The following is a 16,255-nucleotide window of genomic DNA, read 5'->3' as shown; positions in this document are numbered from 1 at the left end:
AGCAGATAACTGTAGCAAAGCTACTATAGCAGATACTGTAGTAGTTTACTGAACTTTCGGAAAAATCCTGGCAGAATCCCAAGGGCCTTGCGGGCATCCTTTCTCCACCATCATTGAAGGGGTCTTTGAAGGGGCCATGAGGACCTTGCGGGCATCATTGAAGGGGTCTTTGGCCACCCTTCTCCACCATCATTCTCTAGGGCTTCAAGGGGATGGAGGAGATAGATCTGAGGAGCAAGATTAAAGGAGAGAAGAAGGTTGCTATTAAGGAGATCATCTAGGAGTTCGTCAGTGCTAATTCGCCAGATTCCAATCACCACCTTTTAGTTAACACATCTAAAAGAGTTTGTCTTTGATTTTGAGATCTCTCTCTTATTCATGTTGAACTAGACTCCCAAGGTTACCGGGCATCTGATGAACCATAGGATGAACTTGCTTGTCTGGTTGTTGTGATTTATTTTTAGTGCATTTGGTTTGATTTGTGGTTCAAGCTTTGTATTTTTTGATGTGTTGGATTGCATGAGAACTCTGTGGTTCAACTTTGAGGTTGTACTTGGTTGTGTGACCTACGCCCTTGTACTAGACTCACTTATCTTGAAACTGATTTATGTACGAATAAACCATCACCATCGGGTATTTTGTACCCTCTAACCATTAGGGAAAACCTAGATATTGTGTTTGACCCTAATTAGAGATTTCCTTAGGCTTAATGCAACCTTAGGAGGATTTTCCTAGAAGAGATTCCGAGCCAATATTGTATGGGATTAGGAGTTAACCACCATGACCATCGGGGTAAACCTATGATAAGTGCTTGTGCGATATGAATGCGAAGCATTCATTCCTTATCTTGAGTATTACTTTTCTCAGGTTTTTACATTAATATGTGTGTTTTTATGTTACTTTTACGTAGGTCGGGCTGTGAAGCCGAGTATGAAGGAAATAGCCCAATGTGGATCATAATGCACTGATTTTGGAGGAGATCTTGCTAAAGTTCAAACGCGAAGACATAGGACAGGTGTGAGATGCTAGAGTGTGTGCCAACCTCCTCGCATTCGAGTGAGCACATCCATTTGGAGGGGCACAAAGGCAGTCACACTCGAGCATTCCGTCTTATGCATACAAGAACAGGAGCTCCACCAACATATATATCATTGAAGAAGCAAGTGATTCACGACGTGAACGTGTGCCCGTTTGCGTTACCCTGATGAACGTATGGAATTGGGAAGTTATTCAGGTGGAAGACTGTAGCAGAGCACTGTAGCAAGTACTATAGCAGCCTTGTTCACAGCCAGCCGAGAAACCCTAGAAACAGAGAATCCACACGGGCGTGTGGAAATTATCCACACCCGTGTGGAAATTCCACAGGGGTGTGTGACATCATACACGCCCATGTAGTCGCCCGATTCCAGCCCTATTTAAAGCCGATTCAGCCCCGATTTTGGTATTCTTTTCTCCATCTTTTCCCCAACTTGTGAGAGGGCTTCGGCTAGGGTTTCAAGGGGTATTCGCCAAGGTTTTGGAGAGGTTCTACGGCTCCGACATCGTGATTCCATTAGGAAGAAGGTTGGTAGGGGAGCTTCCATCGAGGCGTATCCTATACCGGATGAGGGAATCATTGGACGACGAGTAGAGGACTCTCCGCAAGACCATTGACACGACCATCGAGGGGGTTTCTTTATGGATTCATTACTTTTACATTCAATTTCTTTGACTGTACTTAGCTACATGGAGAGCTAAACCCCTAGTGGGTACTTGGGTGATTGTGAACCCTAGGATGTATTCGTTTCTTTGAACTTCTTTATTATGCTTTCAATAAATTGATGTTTATTGTGAGTTCCAACCTTGAATGCTTGATTGTATGAACATTTCCCCTAGAGTGACACTAGGGTTTAGAGTTCTTGTCGGTAACCTTGTGAGTGAGTGACACACCACGAGCGTTAGACAAAGCTAGGTTGGAGAGGGTTGAGAGGGTGAGTAGAGAGGTACAGGAGCGTCCCCTTTCTCCTCCGACGTGATAGATTCTACCTCCGTTCCTTGAGTTCTTTGCTGCCAAAATAGAGTGAATGGTCTAAGGGATGAACCTCCGCTGGGGCCTAGTTGCGCGTGCAATGGAGTGAAGCGTTGAGGTGATCTTAGTATCTAGGGCTTAATTGTGGCTAGGGACCTTCCGCCTGGACCAAAGGGTTAGGTCCAAATCTAGGAAGAGATTTATCACTTGGAATCCCTAGAGCTCATTGCAACTCTATGCGAGTGCGAGGTGTTGAGATTGTTCGATTTCTCCTCTGGGACATGTATAGAGTTAGGCATAGTTGACCTTAGATTTGGGACTATGTATGTAAGGATTTCCACGACTCACCATTGCATTGATTAGGAAGCATAATAGAGAGTTCTTGCACTTGAAGCGATTATCCTAGGTGAAGCATCATCCGAGTACCCTATCTTTATCGATTGCCTTGCCTCCTCCTTACTTTTGCTCTCTTACTTGTTGCTTTTAATTTCTGAGAATTGAATCATTACCACACTTATCATTGTTGATATTCCACATAGCTAAAAATCGAATTAAGTGTCTTAACTCCCTACTCCCTGTGGATTCGACCCCGCTCATCCGGGATTATTACTTCGACAAACCCGTGCACTTGCGGGATATAAGCAAGGGGAACTTGTCACTTGTGCATGAAACATGTGCCCGTTTAAGTTAATTCGATTGCGAGGTTGAGAGGTTATTTTATCTCTCTTTCGGGACATGAATAGAGTTAGGCATAGTTGACTTTAAATTTGGGACTATGTATGTAACGATTTCCACGACTCACCATTGCATTGATCAGGAAGCATAATAGAGAGTTCTTGCACTTGAAGCGATTTTCCTAGGTGAAGCATCATCTGAGTACCCCATCTTTATCGATTGCCTTGCCTCCTCCTTATTTTTGCTCTCTTACTTGTTGCTTTTAATTGTTGAGAATTGAATCATTATCACACTTATCATTGTTGATACTCCACATAGCTAAAAATCGAATTAAGTGTCTTTACTCCCTACTACCTGTGGATTCGACCCTCTCACCCAGGATTATTACTTCGACAAACCGGTGCACTTGCGGGATATACGCAATGGGAACTTGTCACTTGTGCATGAGGTTTATTACTTGACGACCCATGCGCTTGCGGACTCATCATCAAACTTGAAAAATTATGATAAAATATTATGGTAGAAAATTAAAATAAATATTTAAAACAAAGCGATGGTTTTCCTAGGTCCCAAATCAAGGTAGTCAGAGCTAGTTTGGGTATTAATCCTGCAAAGCCTGAACGTTAAGGCTCTATTGTACAACCATAGTCAACTTGATTACAGATTGGTATTGATAATAAATTATAGAGATAAATAATAATAAAATATGATAGTAAATATAATTATAATTATAAAATTTGTTATTTAAATTTGATATTTCAATTCAAAATATCTTCCAATATAACTATAAATAATTCATTTGTATTTATAAACAGTAAATTTCAACAAGTATAAACAAGATTCATTGTGAAAAAAGAAAAAACTCAAGCGGGTATCATTGAACAGTATTGATCTTGAGATAAACCCTAGATCTTAAATTAGACACCTCAATTGAACCCTTGTAGCAACCACCTCCCTCATCATACATAGCTCCTCTCTCCTTCTCTCCACCTCTTATCTCCTCAATTCCTACTTTCTTCTTATCCTCCCACAAACCTCATGTCAGTAAAGATCTCTGCCCAAATCTCTGTAAGCCTAATATCAACTAAAACCTCCCATCCTCCTAGACTTTTCAACTAATTATATGGCAATGGCGGTTGACACACCAATTTGCGTGCATGTACCCCAAGTGCATGTGTGTTTCAACAGATCCATTTTTTCGAGGGTCATCCATTACGAAAAGACTTTCCTCTGAGTGGATATGTGATGAGTCGGGTAGTCGAATGCATAGGGAATGGAAGTATTAGTAATAACCACTTCTCAGTTATGTAGTCAGAATCAAGATTATGGTGAAATGAACTCAATTGCAAGAGTATGAATATTGCAAGCAAGTGATAAGTGCTTGAGTAGACATATTTTTATATATGTTTTACATACATTGAGCATCATTTTTACCATGGTTTATGTCTCAAATTGTGTATTTGGTGTTCTTTTATGCATATAGGTTGTGAATGCCTTGAAGAGTAAAAAGGAAGCAAAGATAGGCTATAAAGACACAATGTTGGGAGTTCTTGTTCAATTCCAGGACCAAGACACAAGAGGAGTTCATAAACATGGAGATGTGTGCCAACTTCCAAGAAGATTCAAGTCAATTCACTAGTTGGAAGTTCACAAAGGCAGCCACATCTTCATGTTCTTTCTCTTTGTGAGGATTGCAAGACCTCTCAAAGATATGTCGATGAAGAAAAGTTCTATAGCCTACCAAATGGACGTGTGCCCGGACATGTGGCCTCAAGAGAAAATTGTTCGGATCGCGTTTTGTGAAAAGTACATGTAGCAAAATTACTGTTCATGTGCCCGCATTGAAATTCCTGCAGCCCAGGCGGCCGCGTGGAAAATCCACACGGGCGCGTGAGGGCACGTGACAGGCGCGGTTTTGGGCTTTAAATAGGCCGTTTGCCCTATTTTTGGGAGACTTTTGGCGAGGGTTTTGTCGAGCACTTTGAAAGCAAGGCTGCTAGGGGTTTTGGAAGAGGTCTTTGGCGGTATTGGGGGGCGTCCATCACCAACTTTGATCGATCTTCTCTCCGTGATAGCAAAGAGGGAGCCTTCGGCGACCTAGCTTCGGAGAAGGATTCTTCAAAACGTTGGGCGACCCATCAAGGCCATCATCACGAATTTAAGGGGGTTTTACTTCATGGTTTTCATTGCTTTTCATTGTAATAATCATTGTTTTGTACCTTGCTCCATGGAGGGCTAAACCTTAGTAGGTATTCGGGCATGTGAACCCTAGGATTTATGTTTTTGTAATGATTTGCTTTATGTTTCTTTTAAATCTGAGTTGATTTGAGTTTTAATCTTGTATTCCCATTGCTTGCTTGTTTAATTAATCCTTGTGGTTGATTGGATTCACATGATTTGTTACTTTGATGAGAGAGAGAGAGGTCTCCATTAGAGTTAGAACTTCAAGGTTAAAGAGGGTTGAGAGGGTGAGTCATGAGATAGTGGAGTGTCCCCTTTCCCTTTCGATTGAGTGTTTTCTATCTCTGTATTCCCTAAACTCTATGCAACCATATTTGGTGTGAGGCGTGAGATTGAAAGATTTCTCCGCCGGGACCTTGTAGGGGGTTAGAGATCCTTCGCCGGGAATTAGGGTTGGATCTATCTTTAGGAATTGGTTTCACTCTTAGGTGTCCCTAGAGCGTCTTGCGGTCATATGGGGTGTGAGGTGTTGAGATTGAGCGATTTCTCCACCGGGACCTTGTAGGGGACTAGTACCGGTGGCTTGGAAGCAAGGCCGGTTGTTCTTGGATTACCTCGACTCATTAGACTCGGTTTAGAAGCATTTAGTGAATCGTGAGCTTCATGTTAGATCCTAGGGGGAGCATTATCCGGGTACCTCATCTTTACTGATTGAGATCTCCTTTACTTGTTTTCTTGCCCGTTTGCTTTCTTACTAATTCTCTTGTAATTAGTTCATTTCATTACACCCATTAATTTTGACTAGATAACTAAGATTTGGTTAATACTAATTCTTCCGTTCCTTGTGGATTCGACTACCCACTCACAGGGGTAATTATTACTTCGACACCCGTGCACTTGCGGTTTACACGCATATTAGGATGTGTCAGCAAGCAAGGAAAAAAATAAAGATAAGGGAAGTCTCAATCAATAAGGATGAGGTACCCGGGCAATGCTCCCTTAGGATCTAAAATGAAGCGTAAGACTTACTAAATGTTTCTAAATCGAGTTAAATAAGTCAAGGTAATCCAAGAACAATCGGTCCCTACCTCCGAGCCACCGATACTAGTCCCTTACGAGGTCCCGGTGGAGAAATCGCTCAATCTCAACCCCTCACACCACATATGACCGCAATAAACTCTAGGGATACCTAAAAGTATAACTGATTCCTAAAGACAATCTAACTATGCTTCTAAGTGAAAGATCCCTAACCCGCTATAAGGTCCCAGCGGAGAAATCTCTCAATCTCACGCCTCACACCATATCTGGTTGCATAAAGCCTAGGGAATACAGAGATAGGAAGCACTCATCGGAGGGGAAATGGGGCACTCCACTATCTCATGACTCACCCTCTCAACCCTCTTTAATCTTGGAGTTCAAACCCTAATGGAGACATCTTTCTCTCACCAAGGCTGTGAATCATGCAATACAAATCAATCACAAGGATTAATACAACACACAAGCAATGAAAAAACAAGATTGAAACTCAAATAGACTCCGATTCAATAGAAAACATAAAGTAAATCAATACAAAAAGTATGATCCTAGGGTTCACATACCCAAATACCTACTAGGGTTTAGCCCTCCATGGAGCAAATTGCAAAGCAAATAATAGTGCAATGAAAAACAATGAAAACCATGGAATAAAATTCCCTTGAATTGTTGATGATGGTCTTGATGGGTCGCTCAATGTCTTGAAGGATCTCAGTCTGAAGCTAGGTTGCTGAAGGTTCCTTTGATGATATGAAGGAGGATAGATCTATCAAAGTTAGTGAAGAACCCAAATTCGACAAAGACCTCCTCTTCAAACATTATCTGCTTCGCCCTTCAAACGCTAGCAAAAAGTCTCTAAAGAATAGGGCAAAAGTGCTATTTATAGTCGAAAAATTTATCTGTCACGTGCCTCCATGCGACCGTGTGAGTTTTCACGCACTCGCATGAGCTTCAGAAATTCCCACGTGACCGCATGGAATTTTCACGCGATCGTGTTTAATAGTATTTTTACTACAACACTGCTAAAGTGATTTGCTGCATTATTTAGCTATAGTACTCTTCATAAACACGGCTCACAAACTATTCTCTTGAGGCCACATGGTCAAACACATGTTCACGTGGTAGGTTATGAGGCTTCTCATCATCGAATCATCATTGGGAAGTTCTTGCATTCTTCACACAAATAGGGACATGGGAGTGTAACTGTCTTTTTGCCCTTCCAACTCACAATTTAGCTTGAATTTTTTTGGAAGTTGGCACACACCCCCATGTACCATGAGCTCCTCTTGTGTCTTGATCCTTATGTTGTACAAAAACTCCCAAAACATCCTTTCATAACCTATATTTGCTTCATTTTCTTCCTCTAAGGCATTCACAACCTATTTGCACAAAGGAACACCAAATACAATATATGAGACATAAACCATGACAAAAATGATGCTCAACGCGTGTAAAACATATAGAAAAATATGTTTACTAAAGCACTTATTAGCCACACATAAATGCTTGAAAACATGTACTTTATACATCATTTATACTATATTTAGCATGAGATTGGACATTCTTAATACCAAACTAGTATAGAATTTTATTTTTTTTGTTCACCATGGGCTTTTATTCCTTCTTAGGGCTAAAGAAGTGAATATGGAGGCATTTTGAAGCAAAATAGATAAACTTGCTAAATTATAGCACCATCACAGCTCACAACGGGCGTGGTAACACCTGACCACGGCCATTGTACACTTCCATTATAGCCATGACCCAGCCATGCCCGTATGGAGCCACAGCAAATAGCACAAAAGTCACAAAGACCTCCACAACAGTCATTATAAATCATAATACACGTTGCCAATCCACATAATGTTGAGACAACCCATGCCAGTATGTGACTTGTGGCCCAAGCAACAAAACTTATTCACCACGACCTTTACAATAGGCATAGTGAGGCCATGGCAGACTCAAGTTATAAACACCCCTAGGTTTTACAATAAGGGGAGGATTCTTTTGCCGAATTTATTAAAGATGGCCAGATTTCTGCAAACTTGAGTGGCTAGAGACAAGTTTCATCATCAATTTAATAGATTCTGATGATTTTCTCAAGAAGGATTCATCATGCATTAATAGTAGAGAGCGCACGAAGGGATTAGGCATAACTAGGTTTCTGGATTATGGTTTGATTAGCCTTTCTAGTGAAGTTCTTCAACATAAGGCAAACGTAGGAGGCTGGGGTAGAAGAGATTACATCTTAAGTTCCTAGTGTTTTAGACCTGGTTACCAAGGGATTGAGATCAGTAGGCCGTTGAATTCCCTCGATCTAATACTAGATCAAATTGTCATCTCTTAGTATTATTTCACATGTAATTGTTGAGGGGATCATCATACGTTTACCCAACTCCTTCCTATTGCACTTTACGATCCTCAATTGTATTTTAGTAACTAGTTTGTAGGAATATATTTAAGAACCAACATAGACTCCAGGCTATTGATTAAGTGAAAAGGAAGAAATAGGAGCCTTTTATCGTTCAATGAGGAATATGACACTATGCTGATAGACAATGTATTACTTGATGACCTATATACTTGTGATATATACACATGAAAAGTGTGCAATCATTACAAAGAAAGCTTTGACTTTTTTATCTATTTATTGACATTTTAAACTTTCCTTCGCTACTGGGTGAAGTGATGTACTCTCCGCAATGTATGGATCGTAACAAGTAATAAAGTGATACCCCATGAGGGGCAGGGTTGTCGAACTAGAGGGACTGGATTTCTAGTACTAATTAATCTTCTAATCTCTAGTAAGTCGATGATTGATGATAAGTGTTGTGTATAATTATTACTAAGAATACTTTTCTTACATTGAGCATCACTTTTATCAAATTTCATGGCTAATTCATGTTATTTGTGTTATTTTGTACATTTAGGGTTGTCAAGATAAGTTTGGAAGAAAGGAAGTAAAGATAGATCATGAACGCGATTTTTGAGGAATTTCTTGTACCGAACAAGGAACAAGGCACATGTTGTGATTATAGGCATGTGGGTGTGTGCCAATCTTCAAAAATGTGTAAGTGAATTTACAAATTGGAGGGGCACAAAGACAGTCACACACATATGCTCCAACTTATGTAATATTGTCAAGAGCTTCGTCAATATGTTTGAAAGTGAAAATGTGACATGATTTATCGCATAGATGTGTGCCCAACCATGTGGCCTCGATGATTTTAGGAGTACTATAGCAAAATATTGTAGCAGTTACTCTTCATAGCGCATAGAAAATTAAGAGCCTGAAAATTCACATGCCCGTGTGGAATTTCCACAGTTCATGTGAAATCTCGATTTCAGCCCTTTAAATACCGCTTCAAAGTATCGTTTTGGGGATCTTTTACCTATCTTTTGGGAGAGTGCAGCTAAGGCTTGGAGAGGTTTTTGTTGGTATTTTGGAGTGTTTCTACGGCATTCGATATTGATTTCCTTCGGAGGAGAGTTATTGGGGGAGCTTCCGACGACTTTTATTAGGTGGGGTATGCCCTATGCTCGATGAAGGAATCTTTGGAGAAGAAGAAGCGGCTCCTCAAGACCATCACCACGGAAAGCAAGGGGGTTATCTTTATCAAGTTTTTGCATTCACTTTTGATTTCATCTTTGCTTTTGTGTTGCTCCATGGAGAGCTAAACCCCTAGTGGGTGCTTGGACTTGTAAACCCTAGGATGATTTTGTCTCATTGATTTCTATTATGTTTCTTTAATTGGTGTTTAAATTGAGTTTCAATCTTGTGTGCTTGTTGTTATGAGTTTTCCTTAGAGTGACATTAGGATTGAGAATCCATCTAGGTAATCTTGTGAATGAGTGATACTTCATTAGGTCAGACTTAGCAAGATTTAAGAGAGTTGAGAGGATGAGTGGAGCGGTAGTGGAATGCCCCTTTCCCCTCTAACGTGATTTATCCTAACTCCCATATTCCAAGGGCTTTTTGCAATCATGATAGAGTGAAGTGCTATTAGATCTTTTCCACTGGGGCTTAATTGTGATTAGGGATCTTTCGCCTGGAACAAAGGGTTTGATCTACATTAAGGAATAGGGTTCATCACTTGGAATCCCTAGAGCTTCAAGTAGTCCGACACAGTGTAAGGTGTTGAGAGTTTCCCTTTCTGCTGGGGCATAGTGTAGAGGGTTAGTGACGATTAACCTTAGGTTTGGGACCGTGTATGTTTTGATTTCCATGACTTTTTAAACTTCAAGTACTAGGCATAATATTGTTCTTCCACTTGAAATAATAGTCCTAGGGTGAGCATTGTCCGAGTACCCCATTTTATCATTTGTTACTCTCTCCAATTACTCTTGTTTGCTCTCTTTTTCCTTGGCTTTCATTTTATTTTCATTAATTGTTTGAATCACAATCACCAATCAATTTTCACTCTAGGTAATAGCAATACTTCTTGTTTCTAGACATCTATTCCCTGTGGATTTGACTACATACCAGTTGGGTGCTTTATTACTTCGATAACCCGTGCACTTGTGAAACACAATGCAAGGAGTGTGTCAAGTTTTTGGTGCCGTTGCCGGGGAATAGGCGTTGTAGAAACACTTATACTTTGCTATTTTAGCTATTCGTTACTTAGTCTATTTCACATTTTCTTATTCTTCCATCGTTCTTATTTGTGTTTCTTTCTTTGATTACTGATAAGTGCTTGTGTGTTAAGAATGCGAAGTATTCTCTCCTTATGATGAGAATTACTTTTATCAAATTTTAGCGCTAATACATGTGTATTTGTGTTACTTTCATGCATGTAGGGTTATGAAGCCAAATATGAAAGAAAGAAGGCAAAAGAGATCATGGATGCACTATTTGATGAAATCTTGGAATGAACAAATGTGAAGACACAAGTTGTGCTCGAAGATATGTGAATTCGTGCCAACCTCCATGCGTTCAAGAAATTACAATGATTTGGAGGGGCACAAAGGCAGTCACACTTGCGTATTCCAACTTGTATAATGATAGCAAGATCTTCACCAATGAGGCCTTTTATTGAAGAAGCGATGTGATCTACGGCATAGACGTGTGCCCGTTTATGTTGCCCCGACGAAAAATGTGGATTCAGGAGTATTTTTAGCGGAGTACTGTAGTAGATTGATGTAGCAAATCACTCTAGTAATTTATTGTAGTAGTTACTGTTCACAGCCCACAAAAAACCAAATTTCCAGAAATCCACACGGGTGTGTGGAAATTACCCACGCCAGTGTGGATGCTCGATTCTAGCCCTATTTACGCCGCGGTTCAGCCCGATTTCAGGATGTTTCTTTCCATCTTTTTTTCATCTTTTGGGTGGCTTGCAGCTAGGGTTTAGAGGGGGCTTTGGCAAGGCTTTTGGAGTGGTTCTATGGCTTCGACACCACATTTCTGTTTGAAGATATTTATTGGGGGAGCTTTCGTCGGCACCGATCCGGCGAGGTGTGCCCTAGGCTTGACAAGGGGACCTTTGGAGAGGACGAGGCTACTACACAAGACCATCGACACGAATACCGATGGGGTTTTCTTATGGATTACATGTTTTTACTTTCAATTTCATTAGTAAAACAGTGGTTACCGATAAGTGATTGTGTATTAGTAATATGAAGTATTTTTTCCTTAAATTGAGCATTAATTTTCTCAAATTTTATCACTTATGCATGTATATTTGTGTTCTTTTGTGCATCTAGGGTTGTGGAGACAAGCATAGAAGAAAGGAACCAAAAGTAGATCGTGGATGCATTTTTGTTGATGAAATCTTGAAGTGAACAAACGATAAGACACAAGTTGTGTTCAAAGACATGTGAGTGTGTGCCAACCTCCATTGGGCTCAAGCGAATACATAGTTTAGAGCGGCACAAAGGCAGTCACACTCATGTGTTTTAACTTGTGCAATGCTAGCAAGATCTTTGTTAATGTAATTTTATTGAAGATGTAACATGATCTACCGCATGGATGTGTGCCCGTTTATGTGGCCTCGATGAAAAGTGTGGATTCGGGAGCATTTTTGGCAAAGCACTGTAGCAGGCCACTGCAGCAAATTACTGTAGCAGTTACTGTCCACACATCGTAGAAATTCAATTCCTGGAGATTCACACAGGTGTGTGGAAATTAAGCACCCCCAATGTGGATGCCCGATTCCAGCCCTATTTAAGCCGCGACTTAAAACGTTTTGAAGAATCTTTTTCCCATCTTTCTCCCAATTTTGAATGCGCTTGCGGCTAGGGTTTGGTGAGGCTTTGGCTAGGTTTTTAGAGTGGTTCTACGGCCTTCAACATTGCTTTCCTTCAGAAGATAGTTATTAGTGGAGCTTTCGTCTGCGTAGATTCAGCGAGATGTGCCCTAGGCTTAATGACGGAACCTTTGTAGAAGACGAGGCTACTTCACAAGACCATCGATACGGACTTCAATTGGGTTTTACTTATGGATTGCATGGTTTTACCTTCGATTTCATTATTCATTGTATCTTTCTCCATGGAGAGCTAAACCCCTATTGGGTACTTGGACTTGTAAACCCTAGGATGATAATGTTTCATTGACTTTTTATTATGTTTCTTTAAATAATGTTTTTAATTGAGTTCCAATCTTGAATACTTGTTGAGTTGATTTTCCCTTGGAGTGACATTAGGGTTGAGAATCCATCTTGGTAATCTCTTGGATGAGTTGACAGGTAGTGGAATATCCCTTTTCCCTTCCGATGTGATTTATCTTATGTTCGCCTTCCAAGGGTTCTTTGCGGTTATAATAGAGTGAAGTACTAAGCGATGAACTCCGCTGGGGCTTAGTTGCGCAAGCAATAGAGTAAAGCGTTGAAGTAATCCTTCTTGCTGGGGCTTAATTGTAACTATTGGTTTTTTGCCTGAACCAAATTGTTGGATCTATACTAGGGAATAGGGTTTATCACTTGGAGTCCCTTGAGCTTCTTGTAACCCCACACAGAGTGAGACGTCGAGAGTACTCCTTTCCGCCAAGGCATAGTGCAGGGTTAGTCACGGTTGACCGTAGGTTTGGGACCGTGTGTTATAGGATTTCCACAACTTATTAAACATTAGTTAGGAGACATAATGATTGGTCTTGCACTTGAAACAATAGTTCTAGAGAGAGCAATATCGGGCGCCACACTTTCTATCGATTGCTTCTCTTATTATTCTCTTGCGTCTCTTTCTTATTTTCTTTTTTTTTGTTTGCATTGATATTGTTCACAGCACTTTTGAATCATCTTCATCATACTTAAATAGCAATCCTTGTGTTTTTTATCACTATTCCTTGTGGATACGACTACCCACTCACCAGGGTATTTTATTATTTCGGCAACCCATGCATTTGCGGTATGTACTCGCAAGGGGTGTGTCAGATACATTCATTGCCTCAAGCATCAATCACTACTTGGTAGGAGATGGTAGAAGCATTCCTGGCTCGATATTTCCCTCCTGGAAAATCTGCGAAGCTCATGAATGAAATATCCTCTTTTGTGCAAGTAAAATTGGTGTCTTTTTTTGAGACATGGAATACGTTCAAGGATCTCCTGTGGAAATGTCCTCAGCACAGGTTCCTTGAGTGGATGATTATCCATACTTTCTATAATGGTTTGAGCAAAATCATGAAACAGTTACTTGATGCTACAGCAGGAGGTACCTTAGGTAGTAAAACCCTAGAGGAAGCTTCAAAGCTCATTAAGGAGATGGCTATGAACAGTTATCAATAGAATACCCGAGATCAGAAGAAGATAGTCGGACTTCATGAGATTGATGTAGTTGCATCATTAGCATCCCAGGTGGAGTCTCTGAGTAAGAAGTTAGACACTCTAGCTTCTTCTAGAGTGGTAGCAGTGAGGAGTTGAAGTGGGTGTGGGGGTGGAAATTCTTCATCTAATTGCCCGATTTCTATTGGTGGTACAACTTCAGTGGAACAGATGGATTTTATAGGAGATGTAATGCGAAGTCAAGGAAATTTGTATAACAATAGCTACAATCTGGGTTTGAGTAAGCACACAAACCATTCTTGGGTCATTCAGGGATAATAAAAGACTTCTACACTACCAGGTTTCCAACAACAAGCCCCAAATGTGGAAAATAGAGTTTCAGGGTAGGAAAACCAGATGACCAATCTGGAGAAAGCTTTAACAAAGTTTATTAAATCTCTAGACATAAGATTTCAGTTAGTAGAGGCTACACTTCGCAAACACACTGCATCTTTGCATAACTTGGAGAACCAAGTGGGATAGATTACGAAGTCACTTTCAGAAAGACCTCAAGGGACTTTACGGAGCACCACAAAGACAAACCCAAGAGAATAGTTGAAGGCAATCACTTTGAGGAGTGGTCGCCCAAAGAAGTGGAGGTTGAGGAAAAAGCTAAGAAGAAGGAGGTGGCACCCCCACCTTACAAACCAAGAATTCCTCATCCTTCAAGGTTGAAAAACGACCAAAATGATGAGCAGTATAAGAAATTTCTGGGTCTATTCAAGCAATTGCACATCAACATCCCATTTATGGAGGCGTTGTGACAAATGCTTCGCTATCCAAAGTTCCTTAAAGACCTTTTGACCAACAAGAGGAAGTTGGAGGAGAGTGCAGCTATGATCCTAGATGCTTCATTCTCTGCGGTGTTGCAAAAGAATATGCCAAATAAGAAGAAAGACCCTGGTAGCTTCATCATTCCATGCAACATTGGCAATTTGGGTGAAGAGAAGGCATTGGCAGATTCATGAGCTAGCATCAATGTCATGCCTTACACTTTTTTCCAAAAGCTAGGTTTGGGAGAACCAAGATCCACTCGAATGACACTTCAATTGGCTGACCGATCAGTTAGACGTCCAAGGGGCATCTTTGAGGATGTACTTGTGAAAGTTGACAAGTATATCTTTCCTGCAGACTTTGTGGTGGTAGATATGGATGAGGATATTGAGGTTCCGTTGATACTTGGGAGGTCGTTCTTGCTTACTTCCAAAACTCTCATTGGCATAGACGGTGGGGAATTGACACTAAGACTTGGAGATGACAAGTTGACATATTGCCTCGCCAAAGCCAGGCGACATTCTCTTGATTTTGATGATACTCTATATTTCCTTCACACCACTGATGAGTTGATTGATGACTATGTGCAGGAAATGCTATGTCTAGACCCATTAGATGGGTGGCTAGATCAAGAAGCATAGAATGAAGAAATTTCATCACTTGGTTTAGTGGACAAAGTGCAACCAACTCCGGGAATAATGAAGAGAATGATCCAAAAGTTCAAGGGGACAAGGAGACACGACAAAAAGTGCCCCAAAGCTAGTGGGGATAACGTTCATGAAGTAAGGGTGATAAACCCTTGTGTGGTAACAAACTTTATCATTCCCCCTATAAGTTGCAAAAATTGTGCTCATCATGCTTTCCAGTTGCAGGTAAGAGGGAAACTTTTCTTCATGTACCCCTATGAGGTAAGTGCTGATACGTCAAGCTTATTGACATTAAACAAACACTCCTTGGGAGGTAACCCAGGTTTTAATTGCTTTTCTAGGTCTTAGTTTAGTATTTGCATGATAAGAGCTTTAGTGTTGAATTTTTTATTTTAATTTGCTATTGCTGTGTTTTTCTCATGTATCATTGGTGTTCTATCGTGCTTTAATGTGATTGGTAAAGTTTTAGGTTATTTGAGTATGTTTCCACAAGTCTCAGGTCAGTTATTCACTGTAATCATAGTTTCTATATAGTGTATTAGCGTTGCAGTATTCTTCTGCAGAAACTGTAAATTTTTTGAGCAATCCAAAGAAGACACATGACCGTGTGGAATTTTCACAAGGGTGTGTGTTTCCATTCAGAGTTCATCTTCTCCATCCTAAGAAGACACAGGGGCGTGTGAGTACCCTTGTGAGCAACCTTGTGACTCCACACGCCCTTATGGAATTTCCACAGGGGTGTGTGAATCCTGCAGACAGAAAATTTTCCATCCCGAGAAGACACAGGGGCATGTGGCTGCCCTTCTGAGTTCCCATGTGAATCCGCACGAGTGTGTGGAATTTCAACAGGGGCGTGTGGAACACTAAGGAAATTTTTTGAGGAAGTTACAAAAGCCATAGGAGCATGTGGGTGCCCCTCTAGCTAGCCTTGTTCTTGGCTAGGTTGGGCACACGGGCATGGGTAATTTCCACACGCCCATGTGAATGTGTTCAGAGGCCAAAGTGGCCATACTGAGAGCACACAGGTGCATGGGGATACCCCTGTGAGCTCCCCTGTGGAGCCACTGAGAAGTGCTTGTTTGATAAAAATGCGAAGTGTTCTTTCCTTATGATGAGCATTACTTTTATCAGGTTTGAGCACTAATATGTGTGTATTTATCTTACTTTCATGCACATAGGGTTGTGAA

The 16,255-nt window shown here is 40.7% G+C and overlaps 1 non-coding gene across 1 annotated transcript; it reads right to left on the bottom strand.

Annotated features, from left to right (window-relative positions):
- Positions 1-13,350: 13,350 nt before the first annotated feature.
- LOC120272869 lies at positions 13,351-13,457 on the bottom strand. The gene has a single exon (XR_005540403.1). It is a non-coding gene; the product is annotated as a small nucleolar RNA R71 (small nucleolar RNA).
- Positions 13,458-16,255: the final 2,798 nt, after the last annotated feature.

The sequence above is a fragment of the Dioscorea cayenensis genome, chromosome 11, assembly GCF_009730915.1.
Source record: "Dioscorea cayenensis subsp. rotundata cultivar TDr96_F1 chromosome 11, TDr96_F1_v2_PseudoChromosome.rev07_lg8_w22 25.fasta, whole genome shotgun sequence".
Lineage (NCBI taxonomy): Eukaryota > Viridiplantae > Streptophyta > Magnoliopsida > Dioscoreales > Dioscoreaceae > Dioscorea > Dioscorea cayenensis.
This window is presented reverse-complemented; position numbering and strand designations above follow the sequence as displayed.